At 43.1% G+C, this 21,397-nt stretch overlaps 1 long non-coding RNA gene across 1 annotated transcript in view; it reads right to left on the bottom strand.

The window, feature by feature from the left end:
- The window catches only part of LOC139661899 (uncharacterized), a 28,611-nt gene that overhangs the window by 7,108 nt on the left and 106 nt on the right, over positions 1–21,397 (bottom strand). Inside the window, exons 1-2 of the long non-coding RNA XR_011696615.1 lie at positions 21,019–21,397; positions 4,730–4,768 (exon numbers count right to left, since the gene is read on the bottom strand). The exon at positions 21,019–21,397 is cut by the window's right edge and continues 106 nt beyond it. This is a non-coding gene — a long non-coding RNA (uncharacterized lncRNA). The remainder of the gene's footprint in view (positions 1–4,729; positions 4,769–21,018) is intronic.

The raw sequence follows: 21,397 nt of genomic DNA, 5'->3' as shown, positions 1-21,397 counted from the left end.
TTCGGTTCATTTGCACAGGTGAAAAAAAAAGTTCTTGGAACAGGTGGCACCAAATAACTACACTGACACGCCTGAAAAGTGGGTCTCAGTCCTCTAACAAGCAAACTGCGGTACGGTTCGTTAGGAGTGAGAACATAATCTGAACCAACTATAGGAAATGACACTAAAACACAAGGGTTTATGGGTATAAGGAGACAGATGTTGACATCTGATAACCAGCAGTTACTCATGCTTGGAGAGCCTAGCATCATCAAATTAACCGTGGGTAACTGATCAACTGATGCTCATATTCAGCTATTTCTTCATGTGTTCTTAACTGGTATGAACACCAGAGTAGGGAAATTACAGCAAAATCTCTATCTGGGATGACAAGTTACCAAAGCTCTACTCAATAAACAAGCTACTTGTGAGACCATGTGACTTTTGTTTACAAGCCCTGATTGGCTTGTAACTGGGAAGTGTGAACCTAAATGAACCAAATACAAAAAAGACAAACTGTAGGTGTGATCAACCAACCATCAGCCCACATGAGAATGATGTTCAGCGGAAATAACTTTGACTTAGGAGAGGCTCTTCACTAGCAGACTCCATCTTTCCCCCCATCTTAGCCTAAGTGGACACCAGTGTAGAAAAAAAGTAGCATATACCGTCGTAAGAGCCAACATTTTTCACAGAGCACCCTTAGGTCTTATGTAACACACATGCACTTGATGCTGGACACTTAAGCAGGATACTTAAAGAAACGCAGACAGACGAGGCCTGGCTCTCAGCTCGATGTTAAGCATGGCCAGAATTACGTGCTAGCTAGTTTGTACACACATGCCCAGGGAATCGGGATCATATATCGCTACAGGATGCCTGGTCGGTGCTTGTATACAGAGCGTAATCGGGCACATAGTGAAATATGTGTGGTTCTAAATACAGGGCTAATTGGCCCACATCTAGACCATCTTTGCCCTGCAGTTACAGTCATTACTCAGCAATGTACTGGCCCTGTTCCCCCACTAGACAAGAGCCGTAAAAAAAGAAGCTGGTTGACGTAAGTGTTAGTGGTTTATGGTTTTGTGTCTGCGAGTGTGTGTGCATATCTTTGCTTGTGAGTGCATGCATTCTTTGTGTGTATGTGTGTGTGTTGCAGGGGGTGGGGGCATGTGTTTAGATATACACTATCAGCGCTTCCTATAGGCAACATGGGCGGCCGCCTAGGGCGCCATCCTGAGGGGGGCGCCAAAATTGTGCCCAGAAAAAAAAAAATTCATCAGTGAGTGATCATCAGTCACAACATGCTAGATCATTGATGGGTATAGTGGAGTGGAGTGTATGTGGAGAGCAAGAAAATGAAAAGGCAAAAGCCATCCGGGGCGCAGTACAAAAAAAGAAAAAAGAAGCAGACGACAAACGTGCTAAGGAGAAAGGTATGCAATTTTGATTGTTAACTTTGCATTTTGTCACGCTAGCATCATGTAATCCTGCTAGTTAGCTAACGTAAGCTAGCCAGTGCTGGGGACGGGGGGGTGTGACGTTAGCTAACAATATAAATGTTATTGCCATTCAGTCGATACTGTCATTAGGCTATTTGGAGAAAAACATACAGTATAAAGCACAAATTCAACTATACAGTAATTTGCGTCATTTTTGTTGTGTCATGAAATTTAAATTTGAGTAAACGTTAGACTAGTTTTGGTCTCCCTCTCTATCTCTATTCCCTCATCCAGGCCTTCTGTTTGTCCAAAATAAAAGCTATTCCTGGCAGTGCTGGCTCCACATGAGGGCACGTCTGAGGAATGCTCCCAGCATGCTTCACAGCACGTTGTGCACGTCCAAACGCGGGAGTCTGGTGGGGAGTAGTTTCTTCTGTCATCATCGCTGCTGGATGGGACCTCCCCATCACACATCATCACTTACAATAGATGGACTGCCAATTGGCACCATCTTCCTACACTGGGCTGCTTCATTCCAAATTCAGGGTTTAAACTCCTTCCTTAGTAACTAGTGGGTTACTGCATTTGGATGTAACATGAGTAGCATACAGCACCCTAATTAGTGTTAAGTGTAAATCAGAAGTAGACTATGATTGAACTTGCACACTTCTAGTGTCTTATTTCAGCCGGCTATTTACACTATGACTGCACACATGTACCTTAATCCACACTGTTTTACTACAGACTCGAATCAAAGACATGCCATGATTACAGTTGCAACCATCTATTAAATGGATTTTCTTTAATTATGTAACTTTTATTTAACAACGCAAGTCAAGTAAAAACACAACCCTGTATTTACAATGATGGCCTGGAAAGAGGCAAACAGCCTCTTGATGGGGAATTGGAGAAAGGGGAGTGAATGAATGAATGAATGAATGAATGAATGAATGAATGAATGAATGAAAACAGAGAAACCAGATAAGAGAGCTAGTACTTTGCAGAAGGCAACAGAAAACAATAAAAACACCACTAATAGCAATTAAAATATGCATCAAAAACATCTGACAGCACCAGTAGAGAAGTTAGTGTTGTAATCTGTCTGAGAAGCAGCTGCATGCAAACGTCTGATTTTAATTTTCATTTAGAATGAAGCATAATCATCTGCTAATAAACTTGTATTTGTGGCAATATACCTCTTAGCATCCCAGTGGAATGTCTGGATTCAGAAAAGAAACAGTTCATATTTTTCCGCCATTTATTCTCCCATTAAGTTAATTTATGGTCAATGTTGTAATCAGTCTGCACCTGAGTAGGGCAGTAAATCATGTCGGTCTGTCTCTCTCTTTCTCTATGAGCGAAGGAATTCACCAAACAAGGGGCTGGAGGAGAGCTGATACACACACCTCAGGCCAGAGCACTGCTGCTGATACACACACACACACACACACATACACACCATCGTCATGTCATACAGGGCAACTACCATGCATACACACCTGTAAGCTGACACACACACAAACATGCTGGACACACACAGGGAGGAAACGTGAACAAACACACACACGCAAGTAGGAACATTTAAATGCTTTACTAATCTATTTAACACACTGTATTTAAATCTACCAGTGGCATTCTATTCCATATGATTTGAGTAAAGTTTTCCGACACACCGGCTAGCTGACAGCTGAACACAGACGCAGTGTATCATGCAACACCCTCGCTCAGTATAACTCTGCAGGTACACAAAAGCAGCAGATCGTGGCAGGTGTTCAGTCTGTATCTACTTCCCATGCTTCCTGTTCTTTCCATGGCCACATTGTCCATCTGGCCCTAGTTTCTCACTACTGGGAAACACAGCCATCGCTGGCCTTGAAAGCTATTATTGTTTTCCCAATACAGACCGCTGACTATAGCTCTTTCAGATGTGTTTTTTTTGTTTTTTGTTTTCTTGTGGTGGGGGGGGTTCTCCCCTCTCCTTGGTGGTAAAAGGTACGTCAGGGAGTGTTTTACATCTTAGCTCATCACCGTTTATGAGAGCAATCAGCAGCGTTAATGCAGCCAGAGGAGCCCCTGGGACAACTCATCTTGGCAGAGAGGAGAGAGGAGACAGACGGGAGGAAGATGACCCAGGTTTCTACTTCCTTTCAGCCCTTTTTCCTTCCTATCACTACTCATCATGGACCAGGGAGGACAGAGGGATATACAGTATGTACATGTATACCAGGACTGTCACAGATGAGGCATTTTTCTCCAGCTACGTTTGACTAAACTGTACCAAAACTACTTCATTAACAAATCTATAAAACTTATTTTCCACTATACTGTCCGACTGCCCAAGTGTCCAAAGAATTTAGCCTCTAACATATGAAAAAAAAAGCCAGTAAAAATCACCCAAAAAACTCTAAGTTGGTTCACATCCCTAACAAACAATCAGGCTAATCGGCAATGAGGTTGCAGCATTAACATCAACAAACTACAGGTAAAACAAGCACAGTGGAGTGTATGTTTATGCCATATGGAGGCCAAGTGGTAGTGTGGGATAACTTAGAAATTCCTTGCACTTTGTGTCCAGAGGCTTACATTTCCAAAATCAAAGAGCTCAGGTCAAGACTAGGCCTATAACATAGCCAAGGAAGTTTGGCCCATTGTGCCATATATCTTAAACAGATGTCTTCATGTAGAAAGCATCTAGAAAGCATCTGTAGAGCATAATAACATGTTCTTGTTTGATTACTGGAGCTTTTATGAAAGAAAAACAGAGTTTCACCAAATATTTTGTGAGTGAGCAGAGAGAGGGCACTGGGTGTTTGTTTTGGTTTGCCAAGGACCCAAAACCACTTGAACACACAACATGCGGAGAGGAAGAGAGTGAGCAAATCATATCCAAGTCCAACACAGCTTCTAACACCAGAACCAAATAAGGCAACACAGCAAGCTAATGGTTTTTATTGCCCTCGCAAAATCATTGCATGCCCAGGCTACTTCCTGCAATATTCAAAGTTATTTGAAAAGGAAAAAGACTGTGATATAGTAGATCCATGAACATAGATTTTGTATAAGCTTTTATTTACCTTTCAAATTTAATTGTTTTTTTCGGGAACTAGTATATCCAAAAATTCAACAAACATTTGGCGGTTCTTCATCTGCAATAGTGGCTGGCAGTCTTGTGAATTTAACTGTTGGCAGGTGATGATTTCTAATCCTGTTTGTATCTATTCTATGTCAGTCAGGACCCCATGATGCCCAGTGGGCAGGAACAGAAAGCCAGCAATTACTAGAACAAGAACGATGAGAAAAAGACTTACCAGCTCATAGTTTGTTGCAGGAACACAAGATGAAGACACCTGAAAACAAAAAGGGCAGTGATTAGTCATATTGTTGATTCTTTGCAGACATGAACATGTATATCACATTAAAAAAGCAACTGGCCAATATCAGATTACTGCGTGTCTAATCGTAACTGCATGTTGAAACTGATACTTTCTTTTAGTCATCACAGCATTAAGGTTAGGTTTTGCAAAATACTTAACATCCTGAAGGTGCATCCAACACCTACAAAGTCATATATATAATAATGCTAGCTTCATTTCGAAAACATCAACACCAAGGTATCCCACAACCACTGCAGATGCAAATGTGGTACAACCAAAATGGAAGCAGGATGGTCTTGATTAGACTCAAGACTTGTCTGTGATGTTATTACAGTATATGATACATTTACTTTAGAAGCAACCATACTAGGCATTCCTACTACGGTAACAAGCAATGTTCAATTCAATGAAGTTCAACCGACAAGCTAATGTGAGCGATACCAATGAAATAGCCTGACAAACTGACTGTTTATCTCCCCAAATGGGATTCACATCCTCTGCAACATTTTGCTTAACTTGGCTGCAGCACCAGTGTTGGTAAGTCAGCTGTGTTTGGCGAATGCTGCAGCCTAGAGCTATCCACTATAACTCATGATCTGTCAAGTGCCCCGGCTAATCCGATTATCACTCCGACAGTGACCACAATCAGTCCCCGAGTTTGGAGCGAAAGCACGAGGACCGGGGCTGATAAACAGGAAGAATATAATGATAATGGCCTCCAACAGAACACTGAGATGAAGCGTTTCTAGAAAAAGATGAGCACTTGATGAGGATGAAGAACCAAACAGGATGTCACCGCTGATGTCCCCTTCCTGTGCTGTGTCTCTGTTCTGTCCTTTTCTTCCTGTTTCACCATCATTTTTCAGTAGCCGCTCATGGAAAAAAATCCCCACAAACTCAATTTAGCAGCAGTTAGCTTTGCACACCACCATCTCACATGCATACTTTCCAGACAAAAGGCAAATCAATCAGGCAAATCAATAGCACAGGACAATTTTATGAATTCAATAAGCTTTTCCATCCTGCTGCTTCTGTTACTACTGTCCCAGAACTGTATCTGCTGTGTCTGTTTTAGCCGTGAAAGATTAGGCCTAGGGGTTATCTGAACTGTTGACCTCTAAAAGCGCCTTTCTACTCTACTACTGCTCTACTCTACTACTCTTATCCGAGACTAATTGTGTCTCACAGCGCTAACAGAAGGCTTCTGCTTCCTCAGGGTCTGCTTTGTGTTACTGTTGAAGCAAGTGCATTCCTTCTTGTCTGCCCACAAAAATACCATTAAATTCTGGCCCACTTAAAAATGTCTTAATTTTCTCTCTTGAAAATGTCATGTACTTTTGTTAAGTTTGCTTGCAGCTCCACAGAAGGTTAATAGAGCTGAAATTGGCCAAAGAGTAAAAAAAATCATTCTTTGCCGTTATGTGAAAGTTTTCAGAAGGCCTGAATCCATCTGACTCTACGCTTCAAAACAAACATTTCAAGCGTTAGAGAAAGGGAGAGGGGCAACAATGAGCAAGTATCAGATGTCCAGGTGCACAAGCACAGACATATTGTACAAATACATATATGACAGCCCTGCTCAAGTACATGTTGTAGTTTTAAACTAATACAGTTTATGTTAAGCATCACTACAAAACACCATGATTCATTATTTTCGCAACACTTTCCACTGAAACCGCCCACGTTTGTGTAATTCAGCTTCTATGCCTGAACTCAATTTTCAACCTCAGTTCTGGGACTCCCTCCATGTTTTCTGCAAAACAGATACCATGCAGCAGAATATTACGTATCTCAATCCCAACCAGGTGTTTCAGGCTAGCAAAAACAGAAACGACTGGCTGACGTTATCTAAATGTGAGGCATTATTGGAAGAACAATCAACTGTTGTTCTGTCCTGGACTATCCACCAGTTGCAGATGTTTCTGAATTAAGCTAAAAGCGCCACTGGATGACGGCCACTGCGAGGTGAGGCGTGCTAATTAGATTCACAAGGTTGGAGGATGTGTGAGTCACCTTGGGTCATTTGATTCTTTGTCCCTTTGATGGCCATTGCACCAGCCCTGTCTGGGACACAGGAATGTTCACTCTAAACAGGAAATGACCATTATCTGATAACAAGTTTCACTTCCAAACGGTAGAAGCAGCTGATACTCTCGATATGAGAAGAGGCCGTCCCTATGTTTAAGACATGCTGAGATACAGTGGCAGTTACAAATTCCTTAAAACCCTTTGAGACGTGCTTGTGATTTGCTAAATAGCTCTTAAGGCCCATTCACATCTGAAAGATAACTACTGTATAAAGATAACTATAACTAGAAAACTAGATTCAAATGGTTTTAAGTAAATAGAATGTCTGTGTTCCCACTGCCATGATAACTATAAAAGCATCCAAAACTATAGCTCTAACTACATTTTTGGTTCGATCTCAGAGTGATTTTTTGGATGCAGACAACAATAAAAATGTTCAACCAATCAAATCTAAGTTGTAAGAAAGAAGACAGCGGGAGAATTCATTAGCTCACTGCAATGATGCTAAATTTGCTGAGGAACTCCTAACAGATATTGTTGTAGTGTGAATGTGTCGTTATAGTTTATAGTTATCTTTATAATTATCATATTAGATGGGAATGGGCGTTTCAAGGCCAATACACCAAGAACTTTTTGGGCAATATTCCCCACAATAAGTGACGAAAGTGCAATCTTGTGCAAGTGCAACCAGCTGTTCCAAAGTGTCTGAAGCAGCAATCCAGAGTTGCCCGTCACATTTGCCCAAAAAGTTGTCCTGTCTATCAAGGCCCTGAATGCATGATGGCAACCCAGTGGAATGTGTGTCTGTTTTCGTTATGTCTTGAGTGTGTCTTGAGTTGACAGGTTACAGTATCTCCGTCTGGCTCAAGTCTCCCCCATCACTAGGCACTCTCACCCTCCCATGGGCTCCTCCTCACCCCCCACACTCCCCTCCATATCACTCCACACACAATGACATGGCGTTCTCCACCTCTCAGAGGCCCCCTGCTCCTCCAGAAACCCCCACCCCCACCCACCCCTCCTCCGGCCTGGTCAGTGTCACCTGGCCTGCTTCTGCCCTCTGGTGCATGCTGCTGACAGCTAGTCCACCTGCAGTCAGTAATCATTTAGATCAGTGCTTCTCAACCTTTTTATAGACATGCCCCCCCCCCCCCCCCCCCCCCCCGTTTGACTGGTCGTGGCCAAAACAACATATTTACAACATTATAACATTTACTTTTTTATAAAATTCGTTAGACTTAATTTTTATCCCCCAATTCGTCCGCCTCCTCTAGGGGGCACACCCCACCAGTTGAGAAATACCGACATAACTAAAAAAATCGACAGACATTGCTAATAGTTTTTTAATCCTAAAATTCCAAATACAATATCAATTAACCCAATCCCAACTGACACCTGAGCAATCCCATGAAACACGACCCGAGCCAGTCAACTGGTTTGAGTCCCATACATACTGGGAAAGTGTGGGTGAGAAAAATGAATGAGAGAGGCTCTCTCCTCCCTCAACAACACCATCAAGTTGCCCTTGAGCAAGGCACTCAAGCCCGTCTTTTTTTCGGCTCGGTGGCCAAAAAAATGTTGTTGAACTAGGCAGCAGCCAGGTGTCAATGTGTGTAAGTGTGAAGCAGAGTGTGAAGCAAGGCATTAGTGTACAAGAACATATGTGCTCAGTCGACTTTCCCTGGAAGGTGAAAAAACAGTTGGGGGGATCTGCAAGTGTCTTTGTGGATCACAGTCAAGTAGCTATTTTAGCTAGGTGCAATGATAAGCAGGGCATTAAGGAATTGTTTTTTTTTAGAGCAAAACATGTCAAGTCTAATGGATTCCAAAGGTCAAATTCATTGAGTTAAAAGTGACAACCATTAATAGAAAGATTTAGCCATCAGATAAATGGCCATTATATGTGACGCACTGAATGAACAAAAAGCTAGCTATGAAAAGTGCCATTTTGGTGACATTCTGCCTGCAGGAGAGGGAAAACATGATACAAAGAGCCACTTCAAGAAGAAGTCTGCAACCATCAAAAAGGCTATGGCAATTTAATTGAATGACGTGTAATAAAATGCATTAATTTTATTTGTGCAATACAAATAACATTAATTATACTGGAGAAAATGAGTTGCAAAGGATCTCATCTTCTATTGAGCTGACATACAAAACAGGGCCGACATTGACACTCATAAGCTTGTAAATACATAATCTGTGATAACCCGCCCCCGCCGACGCCGCAGGAACACAACCCCCGACTTAAAGGTCAGACTGAGCGTAGGTGGCCGTCCCACGGCAGAATAGCTCACATTCTCCCTCATGCTAAGTAGTTGCTTCCTAAATTGTTGAAGCTGGAGTGGAACTTTGCACCCTTCCAGTCTGGTAAAGCCGTCAGAGCCAGGAGTTCCCAGAAACCACAGGGAGTGTTTATCCACAGGCAGGGTGCAGGTGAGCACTTAGCGGCGGGCTAGCCACAGGTCAAGGAGTGGGAAACCGCTATGTGAAAAATACTCCTGACATTCATTCCAGAAAAAAAATCTGGAAAGTATGTATGGAGGGAGGTAATAAGACGCTAATAGATTTTGAATTGGAGGATGTGACTTCCTCCTGCTTCCTGCTGGTTGTGCCTCACACATACTTTTAAAGCAGAAGTTTACTTAAACCAGTACCTGTTGCCTTCCTCTTAATGAAAAATCACATTCCACTCGTCAATCTGAACTTCTCTCCATGGTTGCGAGCTATACTTCATTACAAATCTATTTTACATTTGTGAAACAACACACATGCCATACCAATTCAAAGAAAGTCAATTTAAAGTGTTAAATATCTACCAGACTAACACTTTTTTCGCTTCATAACGGAACATGCATTTCATTTAGTAGTAGCAGTAGTCCTAATAGTAGTACTTGTAGTACTTTATTGTTTTCACAAACAAAGAACAAAAATAGAACACACACATCCAAAAAACAGGCTGGTGTGCAGGTGCAGCAGAGAAGTAAACCTCAGGAAATAGAAAAATTGGGGCCAAAACGTCAGTAAAGTAATTAAGTGGGAGCTATATTTTGCAGCATGCAGATTTTATTTTTCTATTTAAACACAGAACAAGGCCCACTGAAGATGCTGCTCACAGCTACAGAACAGAATACGACAGTAACATTAGTAACATACAACCACATGTGCATATGATCCGAATCGAGCGTGGAAACAATCCATAAAACTAAAGACATGAGCGGGGGCTTCCCTCTCACTCACTTTTGAGTTTACATGCAAAGCTATACACAAAGCCTTTGTCAGTGCGCCGCGGTGCGTGGGGAGGAGGAGGGCCGGCCGAGAGCGTGTGTTGATGCTATCGGGAGTGTTCAAATGAGTGTAATGTAATAAAGGGTAATTGTGTTGTTGCATTCCGTACATGCTTGTGTTAACAGCATTAAAACAGGGTCCATTTCCCGCAGACAAAAGTCCATATCAGATGACTCTGGCTTGTGGGACAGTCAGCTCCCTGCTGTACTGAGACACTCCAGGCGCGGTAATGTTATGTAACCGCCGCCAGGTCTCCCAGGTCTGAATATGCTAATGATCCCGCTAATGACGTGAGCAGTAGTGAGCCTTAGACGTCTCGGGATTCATTCATTTGGGTAAACGGCACAGTACAGTAGAGTCAGATCTCTGCTATGCTCAGTTCTTCGCTGCAAAAAATCTCCATCTTAACAAGTCAATGAGTCGTAAAATCTTAATTTTCTTAAAACAACTGAAAAAAATCTGCCACTGGGGTGAGATAATTTCACAATGCAAATCAACTTGTTTCATGAATTCTGTAGAATCGAGTTTCATTTTCTTGATAGTAGTGATCTGCCTTATTCTGACTCGTTTCACTCATTTCTAGAAAATTCCTGAAACAAGTGAAGCTGCGTTGGTTATCTCACCCCATTGGTAGATTTTTTTTTCTCTTGAAGGTTTAATATGACACTAAATGACTTGTTAAGATGGAGGGGGTTTTTTTTCAGTCTATACATCACCCACCTAATATAGGAAAATCTAATAGCGGAGTGATAGATTCTGGCAGGGAAAAGCCGCATTCCAGCTGCACTCCAAACCATCATAACATAAGTAATGAATCGATTGCCATGCAGGTTAGTTTATTTCCACCGTGGAAAAGAGCGTGGGGCCGTGCATGCAGCGCCGCTAAAACCTTCCCTGGACTCTGCGCTGGCATATAAACACACGGCTGCCCTGAGTGCTTTTATGTTTATCCAGATCCTTGCATCTGGCACGTCCCAGCAGAACTATTCAGTGTGCAAATTCAATTTGTGAGGCGTAACCAATAACAGAAGGCTTTCTGTGGCCGTGGTGCTGGAGTGTGCCAGAGTGCGGGTCCGTATGGACTTATTGGGATATTATCAAAGCGCAAAGGAATGATGGGAAAGCTTCGGTCCAGGTGCCCATGCCCACTCAACTCTGTGTGTGTCTGCTTCTCTCTCTCTCTCTCTCTCTGTCTGTTTTCAATGACTGATTAGATTGGGGATTTCCAAAATTAGTTTATCAGATTACAAGGAACGTGTACTGCTGTATGAACACCAATTAGAAACTCGTCCACGTTAATGTTGTTTTCTCTCACTTGCAACCAATCTTTCTCTCTCTCTCTCTCTCTCTCTTTCTGCCTCTCTATACCTGTCTTTCTTTCTGTCTCTCTCTATCTGTGTCTCTGAGAGTTATGGCCTCCTGTCTTCTTTTCCTCCGGGGGAAAGTTGTGGAAGGTCTCAGATTTATTGAGCAGATTGGACTGTGGGACATCTACACGACTTGAACGCCAGTCTCCAAACACGGCACCTTGTCTCCATGCTGCCGATTTATGTTTCGTAGCATAAGAAATGGCTCAGGAATGGAAAGGGCTTGTGTAGGTGTGTGTGTTTCTTTCTTTTATGTGTGTGTATCTTTGTTTGTGCAGATCTATGCTTTATATACTGTGTGTGCACCATCTTTATGCCTGTGTGTGTGTGTGTGTATACTTTATCAAGATTAAGATTAAAATGGACTTTATCAATCCCCTAGTGGAAATTGGAGCAGCAAAGGATAGGATAAAGATGAAATTGTGATAGATTAAAAGTATTTAAGATTGAAAAAAAGTCTTCATCCATGCTGATACAGAGTTCCTATTGGTGCGTACTGTATGTTTGTATGCTTGTATACGAACAAGTTGAACCCCAGCGGGCTCTGACACCCTCCATACATCCCTGCCATGTTTCTTCTCCACGGCCAGGACTCAAGTGGCCTTCTGCCGACCAGAGCGCCTGTTCATTCTCACCCCGTCTTTGTTTGGCGGGACTGACAGCGTGAAGAGGGGAGAAGCTACGGCTTGTTTCTTTTGTTCCAAAGTTACAGCGGGGGTCACGCTCCCTTCCCAGACCCTTTCAGCTGAGAGCCGGCATTTACCAGCACGCTGATTTACACATTTAGCATGGCTCTCACTGTCTGGCACGAGGCCAAGCGGTAGAGGAAGGGGGGGGGGGGGGGCAGGAGAGAGGGGAGAGGGCAAGGGGAAGAAGGCAGAGATGTGGGATCGGGGCTGGGAGGGGAGGGGGTTAAACAGAGGGCTTTCAGGTGATGTAATGCACCCTTTGGCAGCCATAGTGAAAGTCCTCAGCTTTTGGGTAACAGTGGATGTGAACAGCTGACTGTTTCTAAACGTACAAGTTAGCAGTCTCAACAGAACTGAATAGACATGGTTAATTTCTGTGCTGTTTTTGATTGGCAACTGATCAACATGTTAACAATGCCAAAAAAAAACAAGCTACAATTCATAGTAGAGACTAGGACCAGATGGCCAAGGGCTGAAAACAAGCGTTTTCTCAGCAACATTTCACTGGTGCACATTGCCTCCAAACTATCGCTATTGGTGGAAAAGTGGCCTTTCCTATATTCATTAACCCTACAATTAATAAACCTGTAGGCTAGCTATTGTTTGGTCAAGAGGTTTGCAGGATAACTTGAAGATAGTCCTGCACCATCAAATGATTTATGCTGTAAATTAAGTCAGAATTGGTACAGCTGTTAGAACTGATTGCATTATGATGAAGAATAAACACAAAACAAAAAGTTACAAAAAGTTTTTCTTATTATGTTGTACACACAGAAAAGGGAAAAGAGAAACTGAAAGCTGATCCCATCGGTTTCTATTTTGTATCTCAGTGACACTGTTCGTATCACCTGGAGACATTTTCCAAAGAGATATCGTCGGGCATTTGCTCACTCGCAGTACGTTAGGAACCAGTGTAAAGATATACACAGAGAGAAATAGAAAGAGACAGAAACACAACAGGAAGAGAGACAGAGAGCGAGAGAGAGAGAGACAGGGAGAGTGAAGGAGAGACAGACGGGGTCAACCAGTGGCAGACTTCGGAGTCGATTTAAAATAAAGAGTTGGAGGCCAAGCAAGAGGAAATTCTCCTAAGCCACATGGGAGACTTACTGTAGGTGCAAATCAGGCCGATTAGTGAAAGTTAATTCTACCCTGAAACAACGGGACCGACTGCCAGGTTAGAAACTAGTCAGTCCCAAGTCAGACAGCTGGAGACAAGAGCCTTTACTGGCAGGAAATTGCACTGGTATATACAAGTTGATATATGCCTTACACTGCACCACATAATATGATATTGTGGTTATTACTGTTATTGTGATTATTATGCACAGTATAATACATTGTAGAGTAGAATGCAGGGTTTACCACAGTCTAAACCATAATAATATATCACTTCGATATTTTGAGGCATACTATGCTCTTGAGAAAAGATGAAAAAATGAAATGGGATGTACTTTGTGATACTTTCACCTCTTCTCTTCTAATTCAGCTTTTGCGCGCACACTTTCCACAACAACTGCTATCATTCTAGTCTGTATTGACTTCACATGAGGAGTGTCTCAGTCTTGGAAGAGTTCTTGTCACGGGGAGACTGGACAAGCTGAGGCGAGCCTGAGCTCACAGACAACCATGCTGGCATTTAGAAACACTGAGACAGGATGAGTTATAACCCAGCCAAAAGCCCCTTGGAGGGAAGGATATTCCAGACCTGCGTTAAAGATACAAGGATCCAACAGGCAACCGCCACACTAACTCACCTTCACGCCTACGCACTTTGCTGTGTTTAGTGAGAGATGGATGGGCAGGTTTGGGTTTCGCATTTAATCCCGCTAAAGTCTCTCCCTGTCTCTCTCTCCCTCCCCCTCTCTTTATCTCTCTCTCGTTCTCAACTCCATTTTGCACGCAGTGTTGTTTCTCCTCACGCTTGCATCAACAGTGGGGTATGAGAAATGCTGGCTGCACAGAGATTTCTTATGTTAAAATAGTTCTCTCTCTCTGACCCAGTTTGTTTTGCACACAGTCATTCTGGATTTTTGATGTGAGAGATATATTAGACATTGAGACATAACTGAATCTACTGGGATAATATTGATCCATACAAAGAAAGAGCATGCCAGACGCAGAACCTGACTCCAGTAAGCATTAATTACTGCTGCACTGTGTTTCCAGAGCAAATATTAATAATAAATCTAGGCGGGCAGAATCAACACCACCATCAGTAGGTAATGGACAAGCTGACAGTTGTGTGGGAATGTTTTCGAACAGAAATGGTTGCACAATACCGAAAAGCTATCGTCAGTATTGTTATGATTTGCAGTATTTACACAGCACTTAAGCAACTTAAATCTAGTAGGTCTTCTATTCTTTTAACTGAGTTACACTCGATTAATGTAGAATTATGCATGTGGATGACAGAGAACACAACAATTTATAGCAGAGGAAAAGTGTGCTGTTATGAACGTTATGAACCTTCAGCAACTTTCAGCACACAGTACGCTGGTGAAAATGAAGCACATATTATCTACAGTTGCTAAGACCATGTTTCCTAGGGGGAAAAAAGTCAAATATCAAATATCTGGGGCTGCAATGCAACACTGCAAACACAGAGAGTGACACATGGTGCCAGAACACCGTCCACTGCACCCCAAAATGAGGAACTGACAAATGTAGTGTTGTATACACACACTGCTCAGGGCCAGACAAACAGCTCTCTCTGTCTTTTAGCACTCTAGCCCGTGAGCCTCAGCTGTGTGGAGAGTGAACCTGGCACCGGACTTTCCTGTCTTTATGTTCGAGACCGAGCCCCCTTCCCCATCAATCAGGCACGGAAAGCAAACAGCAACACGAGGGCTTTCTGGCAAATCCGAGGAAACAGGTCTGCTTTCTATAAACATTCCTGAGAGAGACGTGAGAGGCTGATAAGAAAAAAAAAAAAAAAAAAAAATCTCCACCCTACCCTCCGACCGCTGGCGCACGCACACAGGAGGCATATTTCACATAGTGTTCGCATGAATGCTCCGTCATATGCAAGCAAATTGTAGTTTCAGTTTATGTTTTTGAATGTATTTACCTGAATGTGAATCAAACCCAACCCTGTTTCATACCATTACCAAAAACCATGGACATTTTTCACATCACTTTCCCATGAAAATTAAATTCTTACTCTGTCTGAAAGTTGTCATTTGTTACCCGAAAGCATTTCCCTTTCCAACGTCTTCCTAATGCAGTTGAGCCCTTTGGAACTTAGCCAGGAACTGATCTTGGAAATCAGCCACAAATCTGAAAAGAAGCTGTACGCAGTGACGTAATGTGCGACCACAGAAGTTCAAACGGCCGCCATCTTGTCAAAGACCATTAGGTTCACAGCAAGGAAATAAAGGCAAAGAACACAAATTCTGGGTAAGAAAGGCACAGACCAACTGGTGTGGTCTTGAGATGTGACCGCCATCAATGACAGATGTCATAGAAACAGCAGATCCTAATCTGGTATGAAAAAGCTATCAGACTCGATATGACATCATGAACCCTACAACATGATTCAGATCTTCACTCACATGCAACTACTTCCCTAATGGGGCGTCCTGGTAGCTCAGTGGGCTAAGATGCATACCATGTAACTGCAATATCCCGGGTTTAGTCTGAATTTGAATAGTTTGTCTGGGCCTAATTCTGCCTCTCCACCAATGTATCTTGGCGTGGTATGAATTTCACCCTATGCATCTGAGGGCATCAGGGCAACCAAAATTGAATAAGTCTCTAGATCTGCCAGTTAAATATTTTGCAGCCCTCCACATGGCCCAAACATAACAAAACCTCAGATGAGATTCATTGGAGGAGCCACATTCAATAAGCCTCATAAAGCTTTGAAGCAAAATAGGCCTGTGTTTGTGAGATGGTGGCCTGCAAGGGTCAAATAAGGCCTTCTGCTGCGTACCTCTACTGCAGCGATGAAATGTGGTAAGGAGACAAACAATATGCGGCCATCAGTTATGACAGTTCTGACAACGGGTAAGGCTGCCATCTTGGTGCCATCATGGCAAGCGGGGAACATTGTCACTAGATGTAAAAGCCCTTGTCAAACTAACAGGCTGCGTCAAAGCCTGGGAAAGCGAACAGAGGAGTGGATGTATGGGAGGACTTTTTTTTTCCTCCTTATTTCTCAATCCCTTGCTGTTCAAGAAAGGGCCATTATACCAGGCAGGCCCCGCAAGCTTGATTGCATGGGGCCATTTAAAAAAATTAGCCATCATTAAATGTTTCGGTATAATGTTTCCCTTTTAAGGGGTATTATGAGGAGTTCCTCCATTTAAGGGGTATTAGATTCTAAGGGTCTGCGGATAGCTTTCGTCTGAGGGTGCTGGCACCAGTTACTGCTAGTTGCCAAATGGAGATATGCAGAGATTGTGGGTCATACTGTGCAAAACTTGTGAAACAAGTAAACGCATTTGGAGTTATGAGCCTTTGCTGATTGAGAACCAAAAGAATGAGAATCATTACACTCAAACAACTCTCTAGCCAAAAAGCTAGCTTCCAAAAAAACATGTAAACAGCAAACCTGACTTGAAGCGTAATTATGGTCAGGTTGGAACACCAGTTTGAGCAGTAGCACAAAATTACAGCAAACAATAAAAGTGAAAACGCTGCGTGCTACATTGTCTGCAGCTAATTGACTGGTGAGTGAGAGAGTGGGCATGTTTCGGTCCAAGCTGGTGGGCTTTCTCATGTCTTAACTGCAGTAAGTTATTATAACCTCTGAAAAGGGTGAATTCTAAAGGGCCCACTGTTCATTTTTACCGCAACATTACGCTCCGGATATGTTCCCTCATACACTCTGTAAATGGCTTCCTTTGGGCCTATGACAGCAGTTTCTCCACTCTAGGTGCCAGATGACCTGCAAAGTAACTACTGCGTGTGAAACGTTATGTGATACCCTTCAAACGTGTGTGGCTTTTACTGTGCCCTCGTAAGACGCTATTCATTATGCTAAAAGCCCCACTGTAAGGCATTATGCCGCTTGGGCATAGCTATAGATTTTCTATGTTGCTAATGTATTGCAGATTCACTATATGTGCCAGCATTGAGCCCAGAGGACAGAGGGTACAAATAAATTACTGTGCGCAAATTTCAGTTATGCAGAGTATTCTATTATTTATTCTGATTGGGGATATCCAACATTCCAACATTACTACTACATCTGTATTAGATTAGAGGGAATATGTATTATTCTATGTATTGATTTAGGATTTGTTATGTGATACATTGACTGAACATTAAGTATAAAATCCTCTCCCTGGCCTATAACGCATAGTTTATCTTTATGCCCTTGAATCAACTGGCCAGTGCCAAGTTCTCTCAGTTGAAACCAACCTCTCTCTCTCTCTCTCTCTCTCTCTGTCTCTCTCTCATTGTAACTGATCAATTACTGTAAGTACAAAACACAAAGGACGTAAAACTTACACACACACACACACACACACACCACACACAACAGTGCTACTACTATTACTACCATCACTCCCATGATGAAGTATGTTGATGTAATCTATGCATGTGGGGAATGTAAGTGGAGAAGAGAAGAGAAGAGAAGAGAAGAGAAGAGAAGAGAAGAGAAGAGAAGAGAAGAGAAGAGAAGAGAAGAGAAGAGAGCAGACAGAGCAGAACAGATGACCCCTTTCAAAAAGAACAGATCGATTCAGCGGATAAAAAAGCTGCGAGTACAGGGAAATAAAGAACAACCAAGTTTGGCTTAGATACTCATCTGGCTACGCCTCTGGTGGTTTATGCGGTGATGTGAATTGACACAAGCCTTCAAGTCCCATAAGAGGAGTTTTTAAGGCAAGCATTTATCAAACTCTCCAAATCTCGATGTCAAAAGACCCATCTGTAGCACTGGAGTGGAATTCTTTGAGTTGTAATTGATCAAAAATGCTCTTTTATAATAATAACTGGTAATGCAAGAGGCTGAACTATGTCTAGAAAGACTGAAACACACACACACACATACACAAATATGCAGCGGCGTACACACACACACACACACACACACCAAGGAGAGCTTACATCAGCAGAGGAGCATGAGAATTCATGCTGGTGGCTTTTTATGGTCTGCGGACCACTGCCTTATCCCCTCCCACACAGAAACACACACATAGACACACACACATACACAGACAGTCACTCAACACACACCCTCCCAAACTGCCCATCCCTGCGCATGTGCCTGTCCTGGCTGTGTGGCGCTGTGGTTAGGCATCTATCATGAGTTGCCCAGGGGGGTGAAAGGAGGGGGGGTGGGGGTTGGTGAACTGGAGCGCTGCTTTCCCCCGGCAGATAGTAATGATGAAAAATGTCTCCTCTGAAACCCACTCCGCCACGGGCACGCTGCCAGCTGGATGCGCGGCATTCCCACACAAACAGCAGTCATGGGTAATGCCGCTGTCCGGGCGAGACGGTGCCGGATTGGTTTACGTTTGCGTTGGCCACCGCTTCCAAGGAATTTTGGGGATACGCTGAAGCAAACGGGGAGGGGGGGGGGGGTTTGTCACAGAGCGTACGGGAATTGGCATGAACAGATCGTACATGTTGTGACAATACAAACTTGCCGTCACACACGTCAGTTATGTAGAAATATAATGTAAATATGCTTTGGTATGCTCAAAAACATGTATAGCATTTGAGGCTTCATGGGTTTTTTTAACAACACAACAACAGGACATTCCTTCGACTTACATTCATTATTTAATTCCTAACCCAAACTTTAACCACCATACCACTAAATGCAGAATCTGAACCAAACCATTTCCTAACTCTGACAATTAACTTCAAATTAACTTCAAACCCAGGGGCCTCTTGCCAAAAGTGAGGACCAAAAAATTGTCCTTATTCTGGGTGATTTGACTCGGTGGCCTGGTGTTTTAGAGAGACCGCGAAGAGAACTAGAAGGTCAAAGGTTTGATTCCCGCGACAGCCAATGTGTCCATTCCTGTCAAATTGTCCTTGAGCAAGACACTTGATCCCTACCTGCTGTACCTGCTTTTGCCTTTGTTCTGACCCCTCTGATAAAATGAGTACATTCAAGCATATATTAGAGGGATATTTTAAGAAACAAATATAATTTAACCCTAATTTCACAGTGTAAAATACGGTGACTGAGAGCTCCAAGTGCCTGCAAGAATTCGGACACCCACACACACTCAGTTGGCAGTGAAAATCACACTTGTCAGCATTACCTCAGGGATGTACATACAGTAAGGCATACAGTGCTAGCTTGCCAGCTTGTTGATGCATATGCTCTATGTTTTCGAACTATGCCCTCGCTCTTTTTCTCCCCAATTTGAGGCAAATTGGAGGCAATTGCATCTACTCTACTAAGTGCCAAAAAATTCCCAAACTGCTGTCGGGTTTCTCACGCTTGGGGCTATGCTTGGTGCAGCGAGGACTGCAAGGTCCCGTTGTGAAACACTGAGGTTGGGGTCACGGCTGCAGACACACAAACACCGCAATCAGCACACAAGCGGACTAGCACACACACACACTCTTTCTGTGTCTCACGCACTACACACACACACACTCAACTTTGGGTAAATAAGCGCACGTACGATTATTTGCTATCTCAAGCACAGTGTAAAGAAAACAGCTATAGTTGAATGCTTTCTGTGGCAACTATTGCTAATAATACTTTCAAAACACAACGTTCTGATGTGATTATAATGCAAGAATAGTGCATAAATGCTTATAATACAAACGCTTGTGATGATTTGCACTTCAACTAAAGCGCTACCAGCGTTACAGATGAAGTGACAAAGCTGTCCAAACAGCTCATGACAGATGATAGTTGAACCTTCGACCCCAAACACTTGTTGTCACTTGCTTTCTCAGTCTGCTTTGACCTCAGAAAGGTGAAGCCAGGTTAGAACATGAGCTACAGTGCAGACATACAGACATACAGGCATGTGCACAAAAAACACACATACACACACGTTTTATGTAAAGTGCCCTCAAGGGATATCACCTATTGTTCATCATACAAAGTCAGGAGAAGAGAAGAGAAGAGAAGAGAAGAGAAGAGAAGAGAAGAGAAGAGAAGAGAAGAGAAGGGAAGAGAAAACAAGAGAAAATACGACACGCGCCACCACTGTCATTCCAGCCACTGCCTTGGGCCACGGACCACAAAACATGGTCAGCTGAGAAGACCACACACACAGACGCACACACACACACTACAATAGACACAAGCAGCGATCCTTATCACACAAACACACACACACACATACAATACACATATAACACAGCTCAGATAATGACTAATCTGTCTCTCGCTCGCTCAAGTACACACACACATCCATACCAGCTATAGCGAGGCAGCACACACACAAACGCTGTACATACAGTATAATGACTGTAATCTCTCTCGCTCTCTCACACACACATACATACATACAAATGCACATGCATACACACACACAAATGCAAAAACACACAGAAACGCACACATGAAACAAACACACACACACCATACTAGTACGAAACCTATGCCAGGCAGAATGCTATACATCCTCGTAGATACCATACTGTAAACCTGGCAGGTCACACACATGCCTGCAAACACATACAGGAACATAAACACACACACACACACTCACACACACACAGTCACATCTGAGACCACTTAAAGCTTTCAGTTTCTCCCTGCAGATCAAGCAAATCCACGATGCGGAGGGCTTGCCGTTAAATTCTCCAGCAGAGCCGACACTCGGGACGGCCAGGAGCTCAAATACCAGACCGATCCACAGGCAGCAGCTCTTTTCTACCCCCCCCCCCCCCCCGTCACAAAAACACACACACTCCTTACCTGAAACACTGCGGTGGCCATCCTGTCTCCGTGTGTGTGTATGTGTCTCTCTTTCACTCTTTGGGTTTTCTCCGTCTAGCTGTGTTTTAGTGTTGCATTGTCCTTTTTTTTTTTTTTTTTCTCCCTCTGTGCAGCAGAGAGGCAGTTTGGCTTTCTCCGCACTCCGTCCAGATGGCTAAAGCTAAATCCACTAACTGTTACCTTGGTGCAGCGCAGAGAGAGGAGCGTCTGTGTGTGTGTGAGAGAGAGAGTCAGCGTGTGTGTGTGTGTGTGTTTCAGGCTTCACTGGGCTCCAGGCTAATAGCTCTGGATACTCTCTCTCACTCACTTACTCTCTCCCTCCCTCTCTCTCTCCTTTTCACTTTCTGTCTGTCTCTCT

This window comes from Centroberyx affinis, unplaced genomic scaffold (assembly GCF_046629955.1).
Source record: "Centroberyx affinis isolate AG114_WGS23_722 - 3 ecotype Tasmania unplaced genomic scaffold, CSIRO-AGI_Caff_v1 ptg003645l_1, whole genome shotgun sequence".
Taxonomy (NCBI): domain Eukaryota; kingdom Metazoa; phylum Chordata; class Actinopteri; order Beryciformes; family Berycidae; genus Centroberyx; species Centroberyx affinis.
The sequence above is the reverse complement of the archived record's forward strand: the minus strand, read 5'-3'. Positions and strand labels throughout refer to the sequence as shown.